This window comes from Amphiura filiformis, chromosome 4 (assembly GCF_039555335.1).
Source record: "Amphiura filiformis chromosome 4, Afil_fr2py, whole genome shotgun sequence".
Classification (NCBI taxonomy): domain Eukaryota; kingdom Metazoa; phylum Echinodermata; class Ophiuroidea; order Amphilepidida; family Amphiuridae; genus Amphiura; species Amphiura filiformis.
Genome location: NC_092631.1, coordinates 3256184 through 3268569, shown reverse-complemented (window position 1 = coordinate 3268569; position 12386 = coordinate 3256184).

Here is a 12386-nt window from a genome sequence, read left to right as displayed (position 1 = left end):
TCGAAGTTACGTAATGTTACTATGTCAACAGGATCACGTGCTTGAGTAATGAACCATGATCAAAACAATCACCACACGAAGTATATGGCACTCGAAGGCATACCAAAATAGTGTGATCCGGTAACCAAGAGAATTACGTAACCACCTCGATGCTGAATTGGGCAGGTTTATGATGATATCTTATTTTTCAAACTTATTGCTGTCTGAAGGGGATCAAATTATGTTGCACCTGATCCAGTGCCAATTCAAGGGACGCTGATGATTAAACAAATTTTTGCCCCAAGCAAGTTATGACAGAGGGAGGGTATTTTTCTCAACCAATGGCACCTCGCCCCATTCTTGAAACACACACAAAAATTTGGACAAATAGGCCCTACCATGAACTAATTTAGGTTATAGTGCAGTTGAATATCGGTCTTAAATTTATTGATCTTTCAAATGATTTTGTGCTGAAATGCACACAAAAATTTTGACTGTGCACGAAAATCATTGCTGGGGGTGCAGAATCAATTAGTCAATTTGGTACCCCCCCCCTCTAAGGGTGGTGCCCAGGGTACCCCCCCCCCCCAGCCACTGTTCTCAATCTTGGGCATGACACAAGAAAAATATTGCTTCTCCAGCCAGAACAAAATAAATCACTCGGGGGGGGGGGGGGGGCCATATTTGTAGGGAAAATACTTCCCCTGGAAAAACTTGGGTGCCTTTTTGCCGGATTGGAGGAAATATTATGTAGCAGGCAGTTTGGAAGATTTTGACAAACATGAAATCACAACATTTGGCATTTACAAAGTGGGGACAAAAAGTAGTTTTACTGAAAGATGAAATTTGACTGTTATGTTTACTATATAGTTTCTTACAAACATAATCAAAATTGTCAAACTTTTTGACCCCATCATCCCACTAAGGAAAGGACATTGGATGTCATGAAACGTTTGGTTCGTTCCCTAAAGCTGGGAAGTTTTACTGTTTCAAACAAATGTAGTGACCTGATATTTGACTGTACACAAAGAATGAGCCGTAAATTCCTCCCCCGGTCAATTTTGTTTTATTTTGTGTTTAGAAAATATACATAAGCTTTAAAATGGTATATCATTTGACTTCAAATGATATGCAGAAGCAGGGTAATGGTTTGTTGAACTTTGCTCCTTCAACAAAATGGTAGCTTTTTTCATTTCTACATGTGTCTCTTTTACCACTTTGCTGTCAATAAATATCACAGTCATAAGGCCAAAAAAAAAAAAAATTGTGTTGCCCTCAAGTGGGAAATTTGGGTAGGACGGTCGGATTATTTTTTTTTTCTTTTTTTTTTTTTTATAAGTAAACCTTCAGTTTTTAAAAATCCCCTCAAATATTAAATAATGCTTGTTCAATTAGGGGACATTTGTCAATTTTGACTTCTGGATACCTGTTAGACAACAATTAAAGACTAGTCTTACAATAAAATATTAATTTTAAGTGAAAAACATTGAGTTTTTGAACAAATCTGTAAAAATCTATAAAAATTCTATAGCCATAAAAGGTTGAAGCTTATTATCCCCTTCAACAATAGCATTATTGATTGGTGTTTGACTATCAAATGAGATAGATGTCGCGCCAACTTGAAGTACAGATGAATACGACCTTCATGCATATTTTACACTGTAACTCAGAATACAATTTAGGACATTTACGGCTCATTCATTTGGTCCAATCAGTTCATTGGAAGTCATGAAAATGACATTTTTAATCTGCATGTGACGCACATTCTATAGTGAAAATGACTGGTACATGTAGAGTCAAATCTCCATTTTAAACATTTGGACTGATAGGACTATTAGATTGGGTCATATTAAAGCAATGTACAATACACACCTGATGCACCTGAGTCCACATTCACACATACAAGGTGGTTTTTTTATATAATTTTATAAAACTTCATATTATACATTTTTCAAATATTGAAAAGAATCAATTCAATTCTTAGTGTCAAAATTACATGCATCTAACCTTTTCAGAAAACTGCAATTACATGTAATTTAAACAGTTCAAGCATTCAAACAATCTTTTTCATCGATTTATTTCTTCGGCTGATAATAACTTTTAGAGAAGCCACTGGGTTTGCCATTGAATACGGATTTGAAGTTCAAAAAGAACTTATCTCCCTCAATTTGCCATTTATAATTATTGGAAGTTTAAGTTTATTTGACCAAGATAGGAAGCATTATGAAAATATAATGCATCCCTTGCATGTAATGTGATTATTGTTCAAATCCTATATCCGGGGGTACTCAGTACAAGTATATCAATGACCCCTTTTTCAAAGCATATTTTGGTATATGAATGGGTCCTTTTTTCAAAATTTTTTCGGAAAATAGCCCAATTTTTCCTTAATCTAGCCAAAATTTGTAAAAACTAAGACAATTTGGGTTAAATTTGGCCGAAAATTTTGAATTTTGGTATATCAATGGGTCAAAGTTTCTTGAAAAATTGGTATATTTATGGGTCCACTTTCAAATTCTCAGCGGCACATCCCTACCAAAACCAAACTTGAGTACCCCCGGTCCTATATACCCTTAACTGAGAGCTAACCGGCTAACCCTGAGTAACTGTCTTGTATGGTATAAACTATAAACCATTATGTACCAAAAGGGTGAGAGTTTGTAACCTTATTTCGGGACCCAGTGATGGGAAGAGTTGATATACCATGACCACAGCAATTTTGGTTAGTTTTCTGATTGACAAATTTACTCACTATTTTTTTACTTTTGCCATCTTGGCTGATGGCTTCTTCAAATTTCCAGTGGTCATTCTGAAGATAGCAGAAGTCTAAAAATAGTGAGTAATTTTGGATTTGTCATTCAGAAAATCTAAGGGATCATTCACAAACACTTGTAAGGGGGGGGGGCGATGCAAAATTGGCCCCCCCCCCCTTTTTCAGACCTAAAACATTTCAGGCACCCCTTTTGACATGCAAATTATGGGTCAACCCCATAGAAAAGCATATAAACTCAATTTTTCCAGGAAATTTGTGGTCATTTTTTCAGGCCCCCCCTTAGGAGGGTCAAAATTTGCATCAGGCCCCCCTTACAAGTGTTTGTGAACGGTCCCTAACCAATTTTAATCTACAATCCTACAAATGCATCTATTTCACAACCATTTTGTTCACTACATTTGATTTAGACTTTCTAGAGAATAAATGCAATTTTGGGTCAGTCGGTGGAGGGCAAGCAAACAATTTTTTTTTCGCCTCATGTCACCCATCTTTAAATATGATTAGAGTGGAAACTCGTTAATACAAGTTAAGTCAAGCTTGATTTTCAGGTCCCTGGCACTGAATCCCTATGCAGGGGCGGATCCAGGAATTTTCAATAGAGGCGCCGGCCGCCGAGCCACCGCGGCTCGGCGCCCACACAAAGTCAGGCGCCACTCTGCAAAAATACACAGAGTCAGGCGCCGATCTGCACAAAATAGAGGGGGCGCGCGCTGCGTGCGCCCCCTCTAAATCCGCCACTGCTATGTAATATGTATAAATGGATAAGACTTTATAAATCCAAAATTTATTTAATTTATTATAGACAAACTAAAGTTTGTGGCCCCACAAATTTGTATTAAAGAGTTTCCACTGTATATAGTATTGTGTATAAATTGCTCATCATTCATCAATGTTATTTCAGCACCCTGAGGCCGTACTCCACCTCTGAAGCTGGTAACCAAATATGTGATATGATCTAGGGGAATAAGGCACATGTCTGCAATTTCCAATTTAATAGAAGTTTTTAAATCATTTTCTGGCAGTTTACGAATGCTACATATTGATGCAAATTAAAATCAAAATCGGACATCTGCTTTATACCAAGTCAATGGCTGAAAACAATATTAAAACAAAAGAATTTGAACACTGTTTTGCCAATACCTCAAAAACAATATTACCGACATACTCATTCCCCTTGATCATGTCACATTATATTCTATCACAATATGAGGTATTGCCAAATAGTCAAAATGTACTCCTTTAGAGTATGAATATGATCTCTGTCCATCTATTCATATTAAAATGTTTCAGGGTCAGAATTTTTGCGAGAATCTGAGAATCGATTCTTGCCAAGATTCTCGTAAAGAGATTTACGTGAATCAAAGTTGTTTCTCCCAAACTTTTGTAGTCACACAGCAGTTGATTTGCAAGAATCAAATGATTACCGCAATATTTATTCAGCAAGAATCAAGATTGATTCTCGCACTATGAAACAAAATTCTGACCCTGTTCATAAGTAACATTTCAGTTATAAACTAAAGCTTGGCATCATCAGTAACATGGTACTCAAAACAGATAGATTCAGATTAGATCTATGGTCCTGAGGTTGTTTTCTTCAATGAAGATTCTACATCATCTTCATCACCCAATAGGTGAGGAAACCTGTTGCAAATTTGGTCCATCACAGATGCCCCAATTGCTGGTATTACATCATGAGACAGCACACACAATTCTGGCAACCATTCTTGTCTAGTCTCCAAGTTCTTTTGTCTTTGTTTCAGGGTTTCTTTGAAAAGAGAACAGGTTTACTGAAAGAGAAGAAGAAAATAAAAATGTTTCATCAGTTTACATAAAAATTAAAATGAAACAAGCACAGCATACAATTACTAGCCGAAACAGTAAAAAAATTATCACAAGGCCATCTTAATTAGGTTTTTAAGAGGCTTTATTTATCTGTCAGACGAGCTTTGACACGAATAGACTAGCCGTACTATTACGCTGACTTTCCTATTCGGCGAGGATGACAATTTTGACCTCCTCGTCTGTTTACAAACAGAGAGGTAGACAAAAGACTGTTCCGCTTGTCCAAACACTCAAGTACATGTATCAGAAGGATGGTCCACAATAGTGTGATTCACATAAACATGAATAGGGATTAAAAAGCTGTCAAGTAGAACCATGTGCTTCTTTTGTCCAATTTGCCATCAAGATTTAGCATGGAAACAGTTCAGACCCAGACAAGCCTTACATTAAGGATATCAAGACCAGGAGCCAAAAAGCGGCTCCTGGTCCTTGGGATTTTTGCTGAACCAGGAGCCATTTTTGCAAACCCAGGAGCAATTTCAAGAAATGAAGAAACTAATTAGTTTTACAGGTTTTATCCATTCCAGCATTCATACATTATGTGTATACCAGTAACCAAAGTGTAAACAAAACTAAACCAACAAATTTAAAAAAAGAATATAATAATTTTTTATAATTTTTATATGATAGGCCAAGCTTAAATCATACAAAATCAAAGAAAAAACATCCATATAATTATTAAATTTGTAATACAAATGAATAAAACTGGCAATCCAGTGACCCACTCTTTTCATGAACTGAACCAGATAAGAAAATCATGTTCAAAAAGTGCATTTAACTTCAATGAACAAGAGTATTGAGATTCTGGGATTCAATAAGGTCAAAGTGGCATCCAAGGCCAATTTAAATTGCATCTGGACTTTTACTTTATTTGCTGAGGACTTTAAGGGCATTGTAGTTGCTTGTAAGATGAATTAAACTGCTAGGCCTATTCTTTTTTTTTCCCTTTTTTTATAAAGCAATATCCTAGTGGTTTGTCATGTATGTTGACTTGCCAACTGAGCACAAAACCAGTCAATTACAGTTTATACTGATACTGGTCAATTTAAGCTTTTATACCAGGAGCCAAACACTTGTTTTTAGTGGCTCCTGGTCCATGCATTTTTCACTTGAACCAGGAGCCAAAAGGTTAGAACCACTGGGTAAAAATCGCCCGGCGCCTGTCTAATGTAAGGCTTGGACCCAGAATACGATCATGTCAGAAATTAATATTTTGTTCTGCTTCTGGGTCCGATTATTCGGACTATAAATCATGACCAGACAATTTTACTATTTTAGCGCCCGGGAATTTTTATTTTTATTGCGTATTATGTGATAATTCAATTTTTACTTGAAGGGGAAAACAACAACAATACCGTAAAACCTTGTCTATAAGCATATAGAATGCTTCTGATGAAAGCTAAATTAATCCAGGTGCCATTATGGAGTTTGAGCAAATAAATGACACATCCGAGCATATACTGAACAAGTATTATTGTAAGACCAATCTTTTGTATTGACAAATTAACGCTAGTTTCGCGTGAACTTAGCTTTCATCAAAAACACTATGCTTGTAGACGGGGTTTTACGGTATTATTGAAAACAATATTATTGAAAATAACAACAACAGCAATATTGTTTCTATCATGATACAGTTCATATCACCTACTAGGTTGAACAGTTATTTCGTTTCTTCTATCGGGAATTTTTTGTAGCAAGTACCAGACTGGAATCAAGCCAAAACACATTGCACTCAACCCTGCAAAATACAGTCCCGCTCTAATTCGCTCTGTTCTCTGATGGACGGCTCTGTAGCGAGTTTGATGGCGTCTTTTGTACGACTCTCTTACAATGAAAGTCAAGTTATTTCCTCGCATTTTGACAGCTGTATATAAGCTTAAAAGTAGCGAGAAATTGATGTGAAACGTGGGTGACAGGCTGTTCCTTTTAATAGCCTATGGGCTGGCGATAACAATTATTTTAATTGCATAGCTTCAAAGTTATACACACTTAAACATTCAGGTTTATAGGATTTAGTAATATAAATATAAACACTCAATGGGATTAGATGTTTATATATTCATTATTGTTTGGTCTCCAATCATTTTTCAATTAATATTAGAGAAGTAGTCATTGTTTTATGTGTATAACTCTTAACCGTATGCAAAGAAGATAGATTATATTAAAACGCCCAAAAATGTTGCCAGATTTCTCACCCACAATAATTATGTTTAAAAGGCTTTTAAAGGAGGTTGTTCCGGTTTCAACACCGAGTTAGCGTATTATTTTCACACGATCACTACCCGGGATCAGGCGGCGAGGAGGCTAGGAGCTACAAAAGTTTTAACGGACCAATCTCTCCCGCAATCTCTATCCAATTGTTTATATTTGGTGTGCAAATAGGCCTACATCATGCAATATTTCATAAAGTTGAGAGAGGTGCTGGAATGAAATAGTAATTTTCTTCGTTTTACATAAAAATCAGATTAGCTCAGATTAACCAATGGATGATAAAAATCGTCTTGTTTTGGATGGCAATTACAAGTTGAAATTGACCAACAGGTCCGAACAAAACTGCATGTAATCCTTAAATTTGACGAAAAGCTTGAATTATGTAAATCCTTTGCCGAATTAATAATAATCATGATCATAAAATTTCGTCATTGTCCATACAAAAAAAAAAGAACCAATGACACAAAAAAAACCCAAGAAAATATTCAGAATATAGCATTCAAAATCAATACAATAACAACACAATAACATGGATCTTGACCAGTTACCATCTACTCCTGGTTGCGCATCAGTATTTGACCATTTTCAAAGTTCAGAACTTTGGACCCTTTAAAATATAAAGTGAGGAACACGGGCAAAAACAGAGGAGGTCTTAGCGAGTGCACATCTGAGCACTGAGCGACCCAAGTTTCTATTTCACATTATAACTTAAGCGGCTTGCCATACACTACCCTGGCGTTACGGACAGAGGGCGCTAGTGGTGGGCGGTCCTATTATAATTGGCAGTCTCCACCTGTTACCCCGTAACACGTGTACCATTCCTGCAGTTGCAAACACATACACATGATACAGATGAAGTTCTTTTATCAAATCGAAAAGGATACATATGAACCGTAAAATTACAAAAATGATCACAATAGAATTGAAATTATTTTGTTTCTGTGTTTCTGGTTAAAGTGATAATAACTAACATACCGCGGGTAAATTCCCGGGGGTAAATTAATTTTGGATTTATAACACGACAACACCACAGCTTTTATAAATTGTGTTAGTGATGAATTAAATGCTTGCCCATTCATTAGTTATGCAAATAACAATGACTTATGCAATGGCGATTTCGCCTAAATCTTAAGCTCATTAATAGTTTTTAGCTAGCCACTCGTTGCAAAGGGTGGCTTAATTTAATGTAAAGATAGATAATTTTCCGGAAAGAAGGAAAAATATTTTGAAAGAAGGACCCATCCAATCGCATCCATATACCAAAATTACTAGAAAAATGGGCCATTGAAATTCCAAAAGACCGAAAAGCCCACCCACGTTTGCGGCACGTCCCCGTATGGTCATTTGTACTGAGTAACCCCCCGGAATTTAGCAACTGACCCAACCCTATTTAGCATCTTACCCCTAAAGAACCCACTTTAAATTAGCATCTGCCTGTGAAAGACCCTATCAATTTTCAAGTGCCCGGCCCGAAAGACCCCATGCAGGTGGTCATGCGGCACGAATTACCTAATTCAGGAATTTTCCGTCGGGGTAAGCCGTCTAACTGAATGGGTTTATTTGAATATTTCAAAAACGCCAACAATATCACAAACCAAACAAGTAGGCCTAGGTTAATAAATAATATTAATACAAGCTAAAACCGTTGGGGTTCGAGTAATGAACCCACAAACAATCAACCGCCAATGGGGGTCTCGAGAACTGAACTAAGGTAATTTTCATTTTTTATTGTTGCATTTTTAGGTCTTTTTTGAACAAAAATCCATATCTTCAATATGAAAGGTCAAAATTTTCAATTGATCGTCGGCTTTTCCTCCCAGCTACATACACTTTAAGAATATATCATTAGATTTATCAAATTTACTTCGAGGACTGACTGTTATAAGGCCGTATAAAATTAATGTTTTGGTTCTCGTCCAGAGGATTTTCATGAATTGATGAGGAGGGAGGTGTTTTTTTTTTTTTTTTTTTCAATGCAAAATTAGCATTGTCAGTAGTTTTCGGTCTTCTCCAACAGTGCTCGAGGAAACGATGAGGCCCTTTTTTTTTTTTTTTCAAATGTGAGATTCTGAGGATAAACCCCTAGAGTACCACAAAAAGACTTGGAAGTGATGCTTGTTCTCTAATAAACTTATTCATATGTATGAAGATTTCATAAATCATTCCAAAGTCTAAAAAATTGAAAAATCTAAAAAAAAAAAAAAAATCTGACAAATCCCAGAAATTGAGGAGGGAGGGACGAGAACCAAAATATTAATTTTACACGGCCTAATATAAAAAATGTGAAAATATCAAATTTTAATAATTTGTCATAAAATTTGTATTATATCGTAAATTTCAAAAAATGAAAATTAATCACCACCTATAAAAAAGGGGGTCATTTTGTAGCCCCACCTTAAGGGGTTATCCCGTAAAAGAGGGGCATGTGTGACAGGCACATACCGTCACTCCTGAAGTTGAGTGCCCACCCCGGGGTTTGCAATGTCTTTATAAATGATAACCAAGAACTTCTAAACATGTCTTTTCATCACAATTTTAGAAAGAAAATTTTAGCAAAATAGGAAAAATATCAAAAATATCTGAAAATTTTCCCTAGGGATGCCCATGTTACTTACTGGTCCTATCTGTCCTTATGGTATTTTTGAGCCACCTTGACGATGGGGTGGCTAGCCAAAAAAAAACTATTAAAGCTTATAACTTGGACTAGCTTAGTGCTAGAGGAAAATAACATTAATGTGTATTTTATTCACTATTGACAAAATTCATAGAATCTGTGGTGTTATGTTATAACATTTACCGGTATGATTTTTTTAGCTTGTTTACCAATACTTACTCTGGTAATTTTACAGTTTGTGTGTGTCCGTTTCGATTTGTTCAAAGAATTTCATTTTGATTTGCGGTGGTTTTGCAATTGCAGAAAGAAAGGGCACATTCATGTCTAGATGATGTACGTATCATAATGGGTGTGGGCGGACACTGCCAATTATAATAGGACCGCCCACAGCTAGCGCCCTGTTTTTGATGGCAAGCCAATGTGTGTAAAACTGTAAAAACTTGGCTCATTTATTGACACGTGCATTTTGTGCACTCTCTGATCTAAGACCCCTTGTTTTGCCCGTTTTCCGTCAAAAGATCTCATATTTTTCTTGTTTTCCCCATGCAAGAACCCGGACCTTTTCCCCAAAGACCCCGTATATGTTTCTTGTTTTCCGAAAAAGACCGATTTTTTGCTCTCAAAATCCTATCAGAAAAATTCCTTCGCTGTTGCAACATCTGCCCCTAAAACTAGACCAATTTATAGAATTCCCCCGGAAGACAAAAATACAAATGTTTTTTTATTTTTTTTAATTTTTTTAATTTTTTTTTTTTTTTACAAATGTTTATTTGTTCTTGTGCAGGATGCCTATCCCCATTACCTACTTTACCTAATACTGGGACACGATTATAGCATCATGAGTATAAAAATGATCTCCTTCACTTGTGAACTTGCGTAATATGTGTTTGTGTGTATTGTATACCACGACTGCTAACATTGGACCCCGGCGCGGCATTGGACCCAGTTTTAACCGCCGTTTATCAATGAGCTGGTAGCCTATTGAATGGACGATGCGTCTGTCTAAGGGGCTGTGCAATAATTATGAGCCCCCCAAAAAAAAATCACTTGCCCCCCCCCTCGGCCTGCCAAAATCGCTTGCCCCCCCCCTCTAGGCCCGCCAAAAATCTTTGCCCCCCCCTTGCACATGCCAATTTTTTGGGATCCCAATTTGCAAACTTTAAATGGTCTAGATATATGCCCGGTCCCCGCACTCCGTGCATCCGCGGGTATTCATGCTCGTCGAAAATTTCGCGAAATAAGGGTTGTTTTTAGATGAAGAAACGCGATTCGCGAAACACACAAAAAAGGGGTGTTTTTTCAAACCACGTGTTCGCGAAATTGAAAAAAAAGGGTATTTTCATCGAGCAGACTACGCGTTTCTGCCAGAAAAGGGTGTATTAGAAATATAGTTCGCGTTTTAGCGAAAATAGGGGTATTGTCGAAGGGCAAATAATTCGCGAAATCGCTAAAAAAAGCGGTGTTTTTCCCCTAAAAACTTCGCGAAATGAGATGCAAAAGGGGGTGTTTTTAAAGTTCACCGACAAGCATGAATACCCGCGGATGCAGTGCGTGGACCGGGGATATATGTTGCGGGCACAGCGAGCAGGAAAATTTGCATAAGCATTTCCGTAGGCCTACTGTTTTCCTAAGCCTTTTTAGAGCGTTTTATTTAAAAGGCGCCCCATGAATGTGTGCCAAAAATTGCTTGCCCTCCCTCTCAGCTGGCCAAAATTGCCCCCCCCTTTCGGCTCGCCAAAATTTCATGCCCCCCCCCAATTTTACCCTCCCCAGGGCTCATAATTATTGCACAGCCCCTAAAGAAAGCCGTGGGATCGATTCCCATGCCGGCACATTCCCTTGCTTTTTTTTCAAGTGGCTGTTTACCGGTCGGGAATTGTATTTATTTGTTGTCATGTTTAATTGTAACACTTTGGGTTCAAACTGTTCATTCAGTCTTTCTTTCAACTCATTATTACAATTTTGCTTTTTGTGAAAGCCTGCATGTTCTTAGCACATTATATAACAAGCTTTTAACGGTTTTTATGGTGGTAAATAAGAGAAGAACAACATTTCGTACTTTTTGAACCAAAATTTAACTTTTCCAAATTCTATGATATCTGCAGCACCCTGTAAATCAGCCTACAAGTTACACAATTGTCTTCTGTACACTTCCAGCCTCATGGTTTTGGAGGTTTGTGAGATGAATTACAATCAATTTTGTGTGAAAGCATGGTTATTTTGCTAATTTTGAGCATAAACATGTTTTACCCTCAATTCATGGCGCAAGACCTGATCCATCATATTAAAATAATAAATTAATATCAAACACTAGTTATCAAACAAAGGTCATCCGAAACCAAAAGTCAGTAATAACGAAATCTACTAGTAACAAACCAGCCACATAAGTTTACTTTGCCTTATCTTTCTGGTATTTTTAAGCCACCTTTGCAACGGGTGGCCAGCTAAAAAAAACTCAATTCAATTCGTTTCGTTGTTAGTTTGGAATTGAGTATATTTATTTAGCATTGACAAAATTCATAGAATCTGTGTTGTTATACGCCTATGATTTTTCAGCTAGTTGTATTCCCGGGTTGTATTTTATCTTTATCTATCATCTCAGTGGTTGAAACTCCTCCAACTCCTCAACAGAAATCCAGAAACAAAATAATTATTGTGATCACGTTCCCCCAATCGCTTGCAAAATTGAGAAAATCCCATTTCGTTCTGGTATACCAGAACGAAATTCAAATTTCACGATATCTTTGCTAAACGAATTAATCTGCAAGAAATTTTTGTACATAAACATTGTGTAGCCAGAGGTTTCCAGTGATATAAAAATCTCAACTTTTTTGAGAAAAGTCCTGAGAGAAAAGTGGGGATGATGCTGTGGATCACGAAATGCCCTTTTAAATGAAAGCACACATACGGCAAGCCATACCCATATTGTGGCAAAAATGTGTATTGTGCCGCAAAATGAGGTAAGTG